General features: G+C 51.3%; 2 pseudogenes; one reads left to right on the top strand and one right to left on the bottom strand.

Moving 5' to 3' along the window:
- LOC134432660 (zinc finger protein 501-like) overlaps positions 1-3,644 on the bottom strand; it is a 36,391-nt pseudogene extending 32,747 nt beyond the window's left edge.
- LOC134432716 (uncharacterized) overlaps positions 1-12,722 on the top strand; it is an 899,340-nt pseudogene that overhangs the window by 822,649 nt on the left and 63,969 nt on the right.

The following is a 12,722-nucleotide window of genomic DNA, read 5'->3' as shown; positions in this document are numbered from 1 at the left end:
GCATTCACATGCATCAGGGTGGGGCTGTGGATATTCTTGGTAGCTGTAATCGACGAGGCGTTAATCACTCTTGGCTGGACCTGGTGACCCAGGGAAGCCAGCGATTATCGCCCTGGAAGCTTCTATTCTTTCATTAAAAACCCTGATGTTTATCTCAACCAAGTCCAGGAACTGGATGTATATGAATAAGACACTGCTCCCTGCCAGGATGGTCAAGAGACTTAGTGTGGAGTTTACAATATTTTATACATTAATAGCATTAATTATCTCTACCATACACTTTCACATCACTATTATAAGTTTAGGTGTTTCTGGCCAGTCCTGGTGCTCTTGCATATCCCTCAACCCAGCTGTGCTGTCCAACCCCAGATGCTCTTGAGCATATCCTCAATCTGGTAGAGTTTTGCACAACATTGAATGCTCTTGGAATGTTAATTCCTCAACCCAGCAGGTTTTAATTCTGGATGCTCTTGGGCACTCTGGTATTACTGCGCCTGAGTGGGTCGCTGCTGGTGAGAGAGAGACGGTGAATCTTGTTTCTTGAATCAGAAGGCTGTATTTATTGAGATATCATATATAATACATTAAGACTATGCTAAATAGAATATAGAGAGAGGTTTGCAGAGCAGCTAGGCTAGGCTAAGAATAGGTAGAATGAATGTACAACAAAGTTTAGCCCAAGGACTCAATCTCCTAGCTTGCACTGGTGATTGGCCCTTAAATATAAACATAGAAAATGAGCCAATCAAGAAACCCCTGTTACATTCCACAGCATCTGATAATAATTGTTTACCTTTTCTTCTGAGGCCTCTGGCCTCCAGAAGACACAGAAATCCGAAAGAAAGGATTTCTGTGAAGAAATGTCTGCGACACTCTTATCCCTCAACCCAGCAGGTTTTTAGGGGCCCATTTTGTCCCGTTTCCTAGTGGATTGGGCTCGGAAACTCCTGCTCCCTTCCGCCGAGGGGTTTAGCCCCTCTCTGAGACCCAGTCCCAGTTACCCCGGGGGATTCTCTCACTCCTGTTAACATTCTCTTCATCTCTTTCCTGGCCACTTAGCGCGGAAAGTCGGAAACGCAGCGTGGGAGACTCCAGCACTCACTTGGCAAGTCTGGCACAACCAGCCCTCCTCTCATTCACACACATTCATCCCTCTGTACCTGCCCCCCTGAGAAATACTTACCAATCCCTTTTCCCAGGGGTCTTCATGCACATTACTACTCTTAGGGGGCCAATTACCGCGGTTGTAGGGAGCCTTTTTCCGTTCTCTTTGTTTTATTGTCTCCTTTTGTCAACCATAACCTGCGTCTATCGGTCACTCCAGGGGAGACAGAGCGAGGCTGCCAATGGGGCAGGGCGCGCCTTCCCCACTCTGACTCTCCTAAAGCACCGGCAGCGAGGTGTTAGTAACCATCCTCTGCTACCAAATTGTGAAAAACGCCAATCACTTGCTTTTAAAATTTTAAAACCATAATAGTAATAAAATGGGTATGAAAAATAGTAATACAATTAGAGTAATCACAGTTTGGAGAAATCGAATTAGGACAATATGAGACAATAAATACAAAGAGTTACGGATGTCCGGGTACCTTTTTCTGGGCAGCACAAGCCTGAAAAACGACACCGGTTAACACGGGATTAACCATTAAGAACAATAGCCTGTTGCATATTCATACACTTCATACATGATGCATAAATCCAAACACAGGATTCTGTCTGGTCAGTGCCAGCTTCTGCCTCTGAATCCTAACAGCGCCTTTGAGGCAGGAAGAAGTTCATTTCTTCTGATAAAAGGGCAATCAATTCTTTTTCTCTGAAAGATTTAGGTATCCTGTGGCTGCTATCTCGCTCCAAGTCCTTTCTTTAAGAAAAGTCTCTTACCAAGCATAGTTTATATGTTAACATTTTTTAATAACCTAAAACCATATTCAACTCACTACTTAAGAGAATTAATACAGCAGTACTTTCTAACACAAGACATATAATATTCATTTTAATATTTGGGATAACCCAATCACAAAATATGCATTTTTTACAAGTATAATCCCACCTACTTCCAGTCTCTCTCAGTATGGTCCCAGCTGCCACCAGCATGGTTCCAGTTGCTTCCTCAATCAACTCAGTGAGTCCCAGTATGATGCCATTTGCTCCCAGTTGCTCCCAGTCAGGCCCAGTATGGGGGATGATGTGCAGGGAGTGCTCACTGTGACACTCAGTTCCTCCCAGTATTAGTCCAGTCCCTCCCAGTATGGCCCAAATATGAGCCCAGTGTGCTCCCAGTCTCTGCCAGAATAAACCAGTTTTTCTCTACATGGTTCCAGTTCCTCTCTTTCACCCTCACTTTCCTTCCAGTCACTCCCAGTATCTCCCAGGGTACCCCAGTTCCCTCTACCATCTTTCTAGTTCCTTCCAGTATGATCCCATTTGCTCACAAGCACTCCCAGTCAGCGTCAGAGTAGTGGCACTCACTGCCAGTATGATCCCAGTCACCACCAGTATGATCCCAGTTCATCCCAGTACAAGCCCAGCAGTTTCCAATCGCCGCCAGCATGCACCCAGTCACTCCCTGTTCTTCCCAGTTGCTCCCACCATGATCCCAGTTACTCACAGCTGCTCCCAGTCATCCTCAGCATAATCCCAGTCACTCCCAGTATATCCCATTTGCCCCTAACATGGTCTCAGTTGCCTCCTGCAGGCCCCTGCTCACTCCCAGTATGATCCCAGTGTCCATCAGTGCGATCACAGTCTGCCCTGGCATGGCAATATGATCCCAGTATGATGTCAATACAAGCCCAGTACAGTCCCAGTCACTCCCAGTATGATCCCAGTATGATATCTGTACAAGCCCAGTACAGTCCCAGTCACTCCCAGTATGATCCCAGTGCAGCCCAGTCCCTGGCAGTGCTGCCACTGCTGGCATCCCCCAGCCCTGTGTGCGTTCCCCCCTGGCGGATGTGCCGAGAGGAGCCCCAAGGGCTGGCAGTGCCCAGGCAGGGTCCCCAGCAAGGCCCAGTTTGGATGTGCAACCCCCAGTTTGCCCAGTTTGCCTCTCCTTTGGGCCGGGCCGGGTTCCCCCCGCCCACAGCGGCTGGAGTAGCCGAGAGCCCCACGCTGCCCATCCCGACCTGTCCTGGCTCCATCCCCGCTCCTGCCGCGGCTGCGAGGGCTGTGGGAACGGGGCACCGAGGGTGTGGCTGCTGCTGGGGGAGGAGGAGGAGGGAGGGAAAGGCAGGGATGAAGGGTGTTATAAATTGGAGTGGACAATCTGCTGAGTGAGTATAATCAGATTAACAATTTTTATTGATTACAGCAAGCAAGGCAAAAAGCAAATCAGCGCTGGGCGACAGGGGAGTCTCCGCTCCGCCAACTGCCGCCCGCTTCTGGTATTTCGTGGGGTTTATAGACAGTCCTGCTTCCGGGTTGGCGTGTCTTTCAGGGTAGTACTCTGTGCGTTCTCCTCCTGTTGCTAGGTGGTCGTAGTCTGCCTCTCGGTGGACCGAGGATGAAGGCTGGTATTCTTTCACTTCTTGCCCCACGGTCAACCTTTCCTTAGTTGGTATGGTTGGTCTGGTTCCTGGAACTTCAAGCTTACTGAGCAGATAAGCAAATATTGTGCTATCAATCATAGCAGGCCCGCTACCCATGTCAAGGGCCTTGCCCCTTACTCCTCGGCAAACAATAGGCACATAGCTACGTATAGTTACACATTGCTTATTTAGCCTTTCAACATATTAGCTTCTAACATTTTACAGTTTAAGCCTTATGACATTTATTTTGCAGTATATTAGCCCGTTATATTCATCTTGCAACATACTAGCTTGTTACATCTTTCTTTGTGGTTTTTCTATAATTGGCTTTTCCCCTTTACATAGTCTTTAGCAACTTGATGAACAAACTAAGACATTAACTCATTACAAAGGGGGAGAAGGAGGTGGGGTTAGGGAGGAAGAGCAGGGGGAGGGATGGAAGAGAAGGGATGAAGGCAGAGAGCAGCAATGGAAGGAGGGGAAGGAGGTGGGGATAGGGAGGAGGAGGAGATGGGATGGAAGGGGAGGGATGGAAGAGGAGAAGGAGGTGGGGATAAGACAGAGGGGGAGGAGGATGGGGGATGGAAGGGGAGGAGTGGGGAGGAAGGGACAAAGGCAGATGGAGGCTGAGCTGAGGGAACCACGCTGTCAATCCCTGCCTGAATTCGCAGCCCCCACCTGTGGGATGATCACCCCCCAATCGCGCCGGTGAGCAGGGAGGGGGAGCTGGGCCCAGATATCCCGGGGGTCCCTGGGTTGGGGCTTTTGGGGGATGTTTGGAGACTGAAGAAGTCCCAGGCTGAGCAGAAAAGGCCCCTTGGGGGGACATCGAGGGTGGCGGTGGCGGCTGTCGGCAGAGGCAGCCTGGAGGAGCAGAGCCCTGTGTCCCCCAGGAGCCCAAAGGGGGGAGCCCAGAGAGGGGGGAGCGCCGCCATTGGCGGGAGCTTCAAGAGCCTGGAGAGGGGCAGGGGGGACTCCTTGGAGCCGCTGCAGCCCAGAGCAGAGAATGAGGGGAGAAGGGAGCCCGGAAGCCCAAACAGCCCCGGCATCCCGAAATGGGGAGAGCGAAGCAGGGGGAGCTTTTGGGATTGCTGGGACTGCCAGCAGCCTGGGCAGGGTGGGCACCAGGAACAAGGGGGACCCCCAGTCCAAGCGTGACCCCCGAGTAGCTGGGACAGGGGGGAACCCCCGAACACCAGAGGGGAGGGACCAGGGACGGGGAACTCCTGGGAGGCTTTTTCAGGGCTGAGTCTTGGTGTTTGGGAGGTTTTTCTGGAGCCGAGGTGGCCGGTGACTTGTAGACATGGACTTGGGGAAAAGGGACTTTCAAACTCAATGTGTGTTGGGGAAGGTGAAACAGGAAAGCCTTATAAATATGATTGTCTTGAAAAAGATTTTGAGAATATAGAAAGTGTAAGGAAGACTGAAATGAAAGCAAGATCTGAGATACCTTAGTTAGTGAACAATTGGAAAACAATGGTGTGGCCCAATTGAAGGTAATCCCCTTTTGATGAAACAATTCCCTCTGCTTGTTGACAGGTCCAAGGGTCAGAGCAGACCCCACTAGCTCAATAGAAGGGGTCCAAAGAGGAGTTTTTAGGGTGTAAAATGTAACAGAGTATGGTGATGTAATGATTCTTACACAATGTATGTAAATTCTGTAGCATTTGTATCTTGTACTAGATTGGTTGGTGAGAAATAGGATATTCAACACAGAAGAAAATTTATTGTGTTATAATCGGAACGTTGCTCTATTATGCTCTTCCCTGTCTTAGTCTTTTACCTTCTTAACCCCTCTACCCCTCTCTTCTCTCGGGCCTTCTCCGAGCTGTGCCTGGCAGCTCCAAGCAGGGCCCTGCACCCAGGCCCTTTGCAATAAATCGCAAGTTCCACGACCTGGCTGCAGGGATCTCTCGTCTCTATCTGTCCCGACTGTCCTATCCCCCAGTGCTCCTACAAACGCGCTCATCCCTTGTTTTCCCCAAACCAGGATTTCCCATTGCCAGCCCCAGGGAGGCTGCGAGGAAGATGCCCCAGGACACTGAGGCAGGTGAGGAGGAAGTCAGTGCCCCTTTCCCCTCTGTGCTGCTCCATCTCCCAGCCCAGCACGGCCCCGGCTGCAGCTCAGCCCTGGGGGATCTCCTTGCCCTTGCCTGTGGCACGGAGGCAAATCCCATCCTGTCCTTGTCCTTCCTCCCCCAGAGCAGGAGCTGAGCATGGAGAGCAGGGAGGACAAAGGCCCGCGGCAGAACCTGGTGGCAGAGGCCGTTTTGAGCGGCTCCACGGCGCAGGAAGCCAACGGGGAGGAAAAGCCCCGGAGATGCCACATGAGGAGGGGCTGCAAACGCAGCTGGCGGGGATCTGAGGGGGAAAGAGCCAGCCTGGGCCGAGAAGGTGGCCAGAGACGGAGCCAGAGCTCGGAGCTGGTGCTCCATGAGCAGCTCCATGATGGGGAGAAGCCCCACACATGTGGGGAGTGTGGGAAGAGCTTCAGGTGGAACTCCAACCTGATTGTGCACCAGAGGATCCACACTGGGGAACAGCCCTACGAGTGTGGGGAGTGTGGGAAGAGCTTCCGGTGGAACTGCAAACTGATGAGCCACCAGAGGATCCACACTGGAGAGAAGTCCTATGAGTGTTCCAAGTGTGGGAAGAGGTTCAGCCAGAGCTCTCACCTGAACCAGCACCAGAGGACCCACACTGGAGAGAAGCCCTATGAATGTGGAGAGTGTGGGAAGAGCTTCCGCGTGAGCTCCAGTCTGATCAGCCACCAGAGGATCCACACTGGAGAAAGGCCGTACAAGTGCTCCGAGTGTGGGATGTGCTTCAGAGAGAGCTCCAGCCTGGTCACGCACCAGAGGACCCACACTGGGGAGAGGCCCTACGAGTGTTCCAAGTGTGGGAAGAGGTTTAAGACCAGCTCCATTCTCCTCCGGCACTATCGGAATCACACAGAGGAGAGGCCCTTCCAATGCCCCGACTGCGGGAAGGGATTCAAGTACAACTCCGACCTCATCATCCACCGGCGCATCCACACTGGGGAGAGACCCTACGAGTGTGATAAATGCAGGAAGAGGTTTCCGACCAGCTCCCATGTCCTCCGGCACTATCAGATTCACACAGAGGAGAGGCCCTTCCGCTGCCCCGACTGCGGGAAGGGATTCAAGTGCAACTCCCACCTCATCAGGCACCAGCGCATCCACACTGGGGAGAGGCCCTACGAGTGTCCCCAGTGTGGGAAGAGCTTCTCCAGGAGCTCTCACTTGACCCGACACCAACAGAGGCACCGGTAAGGGAAGCCCTGCGAGTGCCCCGGGTGCAGGCAGAGCTTCGTGTGCTGCTCCAGCTCCATCCCCCACTGGAGAAGGCACTTTGGGCACAGCCCTGGTCACTCACATTCCCTGTGATCCATGTTGAGAACACACCTGGCTGCTTCTACTTTTAGTTTCACCTTAATTTTTTTCTATTCTCCATCTCTTTGCACTGCAAAAGCCAAGAGGAATGGATCTGTCACCTCCAAACCACTCAAATCCCAGTGAAAACAGCTCAATCTTACCCCAAAAAGAGCTCAAACCCACCTCAAAAAACTCAATCCCATGCCAAACTCACTCGATTCCGCAGCCATCAGGCTGACATGAGGTTGGGAAGTGATTTAGAGTTGTCGGATCTCAATTAGAGTGGTGGGATGGAGATAGTGTGGGGCTGGGTGTGTGGGATGTATTTGACAGCAAAAAAAACTCTGAGACTTACTGATTTCTCTCCCGTTCATGTTCAGTCTGTTGCAGTTCTGTTTGCAGAGTGCCGCCTTCTCAGCTCCTTGTCTTGGTGTCCCTTTTTCTCTCCTGCCTCTCTTTGCCTGCTCTGTTTCACTCTCAGTGTCTCCATGGTGGACCCATGGACCACCAGAGACCCTCCCTATATTTAATTGCCCCAGTGACCAGCGAAGACCCTCCCCTGATTAAATTGACCCCTCCCCTGATGTACTTGACCCCTGCCACCAAAGACCCTCCCCTGATTTAGCTGACCTTTCCCTGATTTATTTGACGCCTCCCCTGATTTAATTTAGCCTTTCCCTATTTTAATTCCCCTTCTCCTGATTTAATTGACCCCTGCCCTGATTTAGCTGTCCCCTTGCCTGATTTAATTGACCCCTGCCCTGATTTAGATGTCCCCACAGACCCTCCCCTGATTATTTATTATTTTATTTCCCAATTACTATTTCAGTTCCCAGTCCCAGGAGCTGAAGTCCTGAAGGCTGACAGGGAAATGTCTCTGTAGGACTTTGCTCCATTTCCCTTCAAGGGCAGGAACATCTTTTCCTGGCTGGGACCTGGAATTGCAGACTTTTGGAATGTGTGCAGGGCAATACGGACTGGCATCAAACATGGACTGGGATCAAATAGGGGTTGGGATCAAATAGGGACTGGGATCAAATATGGACTTGGATCAAATATGGACTGGGATCAAATATGGACTGGGATCAACTATTGATTGGAATCCTACAGTGTGAGATAAACTGGACTGAGCTTATATAGACTGAGATCAAACACGGGATGGGATCAAGTATGAATTGGGATAAAAAATGGACTGGGATCAAATATGGACTAAAATCAACTGTGGACTGGGATAAACTGGACTGGGATCAAATCAGGACTGGGATCAACTTTGGACTGGGATCAATTTGGACTGGAATCAAATATGGCCTGGATCAAATATGACAGATTTTATGGACTGGGATCAAATATGGACTAGGATAAACTATGGACAGGGATTAAATATGGACTGGGATCAAATATGGATTGGGATCAAATGGACTGGGTTCCTACAGACTGGGATAAACTGGACTGAGATTTTATAGATGTCATGGTTTGAGAGGAAGTTAGTTTTCTGGGATATGAAGTGGTCAGGCCAATAGGTGCTCACATTTGAATACTGGCACCTGGTTTGGCCACTGGGGACATTGGATACGCCTCTGAGAACTCAGGGGTTAAAAAGCAGAGCACTCCCGAGGGAAGCTCTCTAGGGCTCCAGCGAGGGAAGCAGGTCGGGCCTCCCCTGCCCAGCTCCTGGCTGGTTTGGGGCTGGGTGAGGTAGGCCTGGCCCGAGGATGGAAGGGTGGAAGAGCCCCGAGAGGCATCGGGCAGCCACACCTCCCCCCCAGGAGACAGAAAGAGACAGAGCGCCTGTGCCACCCTGAAATTTGATATCCTGTGCTGGCAGCACAGCCCGGCTGGCAGAGAAGGGTCCGGCAGCAGTGGGAGCTTTGGGTGGGCAGAGCCCGAGCTTTTAACCCTTTTTCGGACAAGGAAAACTTTGCAGAACATTAACCTTTCCTAGAAGAGAGATAAGAGATGAAATGGAGGAAGAAAATGTGTAAGTGTGAAGGTCTGGGCAAGTGAAAGATGTCAGGAGAGTAGAGAATAATCTCAGGTGGGAAGAGATGATGGAGTGGCCTTAGCTGGACTTTTCTTGTGTAGCCATGGACAGAACCATGTTTCCTGTGACACAGAGACTGCATCCAGGGGGAGGCAATGGCTCAGAGCCAAGAGGGTTCAGTGTTGGTACCCCGGGGCCCCTGGGAGTGAAATTTGGGGGGGATAGGTGTCCCAAAGGTGTGACTGTGCCCTTTTTGGAACGGGACAAAGCATCCTTAAAAGGACAACCCTAGAAGCAGCTCTGGTCCATGTGCAGTGGTGAGAGCACTGGACATGGAAGGAAGATGTCACAATGGCAGATGTTCTGCAGGTGGTGCCACGAGTGACGTGGAAACACACGAGATTTCAGCGGTGTTTCCTGGGGAAGCCTATGGCACAAGGACTCCTTTCCCCTTGATGAACTGAGAATTGATTACCTAAAGGGTGGTGATGGACCGGGAGTTGGTGATTTGGGGGATAGATGTATTGGAAATTTGTTGTGGGGGGGAGGAAATGTTTTTGGAAAGTTTTCATTTTCCCTGTGTGTTTCTTGTTACTTAGAGTTGTAGTTTAGTTAATAAAGGTTTCTTTTCTTTATTTCTGAGTGGGGGCCTGCTTTTCTTATTCCTGGTCACATCTCACAGCAGACACCAGGGAGAATGTATTTTCATCGGGGCACTGGCATTGTGCCAGCATCAAACCATGACACCTACGCTGCCAGCTGGCCTTTTTGCACCTCTCCAGCCATCCCCACAGAGCATTGGCTACCATCCATGAATCAGTGTAGAGGCAGAGCTTTGGCCATTTCTCTCCCTTAGCATTGTCCAGGGCCAGCTGAACATCTCTGAGTTCTGTAAGTTGACTTTATCCACCTTCTCCTTCAGCAGCCTCTGCCACCTGTCGTGTGGGGCTCCATACGGCTGCTTTCCACTTCTGGTCCATCCCTGCGATGTGACAGGAACCGTCAGTGAAAAGAGCGTAGCGCGTTTCCTCTGGGGGCAGTTGGTTACAGGGAGGAGCCTCTCCAGCCCGTGTCACTGGTTCTTGTTGCTCTTTATCAGTAGGACCAAAGTTCTCACCTTCTGGCCAGTTTGTAATTATCTCCAAAATCCCAGGGCGATTCAGGTTTCCAGTATGGGCACACTGTGTGATAAGAGCAATCCGTTTACTCCATGTAGCGTCAGTGGTGTGGTGCGGGGTGGGAACCTTTCCTTTGAACATCCACCCCAGCACCGGTAGTCGGGGTGCCAGGAGGAGTTGTGCTTCCGTGCCAATCACCTCTGAGGCAGCCTGGACTCCTTCATAGGCAGCCAAGATTTCCTTCTCTGTGGGAGTGTAGTTGGCTTCTCACCCTCTGTAGCTTCGACTCCAAAATCCCAGTGGTCGGCCTCGAGTCTCCCCAGGCACCTTCTGCCAAAGGCTCCAGGACAAGCCATGGTTCCCAGCTGCAGAGTAGAGCACGTTCTTCACCTCTGGTCCTGTCCTGACTGGGCCAAGGGCTACTGCATGAACAATCTCCTGCTTGATCTGGGCAAAGGCTTGCTGCTGCTCAGGGCCCCAGTGGAACTCGTTCTTCTTGCAGGTGACCAGGTAAAGAGGGCTCACGATCTGACTGTACTCAGGAATGTACATTCTCCAAAAGCCTGTGGCACCTAGGAAAGCTTGTGTTTCTTTCTTATTGGTGGGTGAAGACATCGCTGTGATCTTCTTAATGGCATTGGTGGGAATCTGACGCCCTCCGTCTTGCCACTTCACTCCCAGAAACTGGATCTCTTGAGCAGGTCCCTTTACTTTGCTCTTCTTGATGGAGAAGCCGGCTTTCAGGAGAATCTGGGTGATTTTCTCTCCTTTCTCAAATACTTCCATTGCCGTGTTCCCCCACAATGATGTCATCAATATACTGCAGGTGTTCTGGAGCTTCACCCTTTTCCAGTGCAGTCTGGATCAGTCCCTGGTAGATGGTGGGACTGCGCTTCCACCCCTGGGGCAGTCTGTTCCAGGTGTACTGCACTCCCCTCCAGGTGAAGCAAACTGAGGCCTGCCTTCTGCTGCCTGAGGAATGGAGAAAAACGCGTTAGCAATGTCAATGGTGGCAAAGCACTTTGCTGCCTTGGACTTCAGCTCGTACTGGAGTTCCAGCATGTCCGGCACAGCAGAGCTCAGCAGTGGAGTCACTTCATTCAATGCACGATAGTCCACAGTCAATCTCCATTCTCTGTCAGACTTGTGCACAGGCCAGATGGGACTGTTGAAGGGTGAGTGGGTTTTGCTGATTACTACTTCTTGGCTGTCCAGCTTGCAGATCATTTTGTGGATGGGGATCACGGCATCCCGATTTGTCTGATACTTCAAGAGGTGCACTGTCGAGGTGGCAATTGGTATTTGTTGCTGTTCTACCCTCAGGAGTCCTACTGCAGATGGGTTTTCTGATAGTCCAGGCAAAGTGTTCAACTGCTTCATGTTCTCGGTCTCTGCAGCAGCTATTCCAAAAGTCCACCTGAGTCCCTTTGGGTCTTTGTAAAGCTTTTCCAGAGGAAGTCAATGCCCAGAATCCACGGGGCCTCTGGGCCAGTCACAATAGGATGTTTCTGCCACTCTTTCCCAGTCAGGCTCACCTCAGCTTCCAACGGGGTCAATTGCTGGGATCCCCCCTCACCTCGGCAATGGAAACAGGTTCTGCCCCCACATGCCCCAATGGTATCAGGGTACACTGCGCACCAGAATCAACTAAGGCGTCGTATTTTTGTGGCTCTGATGTACCAGGCCATCGGATCGACACCGTCCAAAGATCCGGTTTTCCTGTGTGTGGTGGTTTGACAGGAAATGGGATTTCTGGGATGCTGTGGTCAGCCCAATAGGTGTTCAGATTTTAATACTAGCACCTGGTTTGACTGGGATTTGGATCCGCCTCTGAGAACACACAGGGGTTAAAAGCAGATCTGCTCCCCTGGGAAGCCCTCTTGGGATTTCAGTGACGGAAGCAGGTCAGGCCTCCCCTGCCCAGCTGTCTGCTGCTGGGCAGGGCAGGGGAAGCCGCATAGCCATGAGGTGGGCCCGGCCCAAGGGTGGAGGAGAGAGAGAAGCACCGGGAATTTGTATAGCCATGTACCAGGTAAACCCCCTCGGAGAGAGAGAGAGGAGAGAGCCCTGCTGGGGACTGTTATCTTGAAACTTGATATCATGTGCTGTCAGCACAGCTGGGCCTGTGGGGAAGAGGGGGGCGAGGTGCAGTGAGGAGTCGGCTGCTGTCCCAGCTGGCAGTTTGTAGCAGCTTTTAACCCTTTGTGGACAATGCAAACTTTACAGAACATTAACCCTTCTTAAAGGAGAGATAAGAGTAGAGGATGAAGAAGGAAATGGGCAAGTGGTGAAGGTCTGGGCAAGTAAGAGAGATGTTGGAGCAATGGAGAAGGTGGAGTGGCATTTTTGGTGGACTCTTTTTTTGTATAGCTATGGACAAAGCCATGTTTCCTGTGATACAGAGACTGTGTCCAGGGAGGGCAACGCACCAGAGCCAGGAGGGTTCAGTGTGGGTACCCCTTGGCTCCAGGGGGTTAAAAAATATGGGGGGAGACAGATGTCCCAAAGTTGAGACTGTGCCTTTTTTGGAGTGGGACGAGGCATCCTTGAAAGACGATCCTGGAAGCAGCTCTGGTCCATGCACAGTGGTGAGAGCACTGGACATGAAGGAAGAGGTCACCATGGCACAAAGAAGGACTCCTCCTCTTGATGAACTGAGGATTGAGTATTCTAAAGGGTGGTGCCGGACCAAGAGTTGGTG

The sequence above is a fragment of the Melospiza melodia genome, assembly GCF_035770615.1.
Source record: "Melospiza melodia melodia isolate bMelMel2 chromosome 7 unlocalized genomic scaffold, bMelMel2.pri SUPER_7_unloc_1, whole genome shotgun sequence".
NCBI lineage: Eukaryota > Metazoa > Chordata > Aves > Passeriformes > Passerellidae > Melospiza > Melospiza melodia.
The sequence above is the reverse complement of the archived record's forward strand: the minus strand, read 5'-3'. Positions and strand labels throughout refer to the sequence as shown.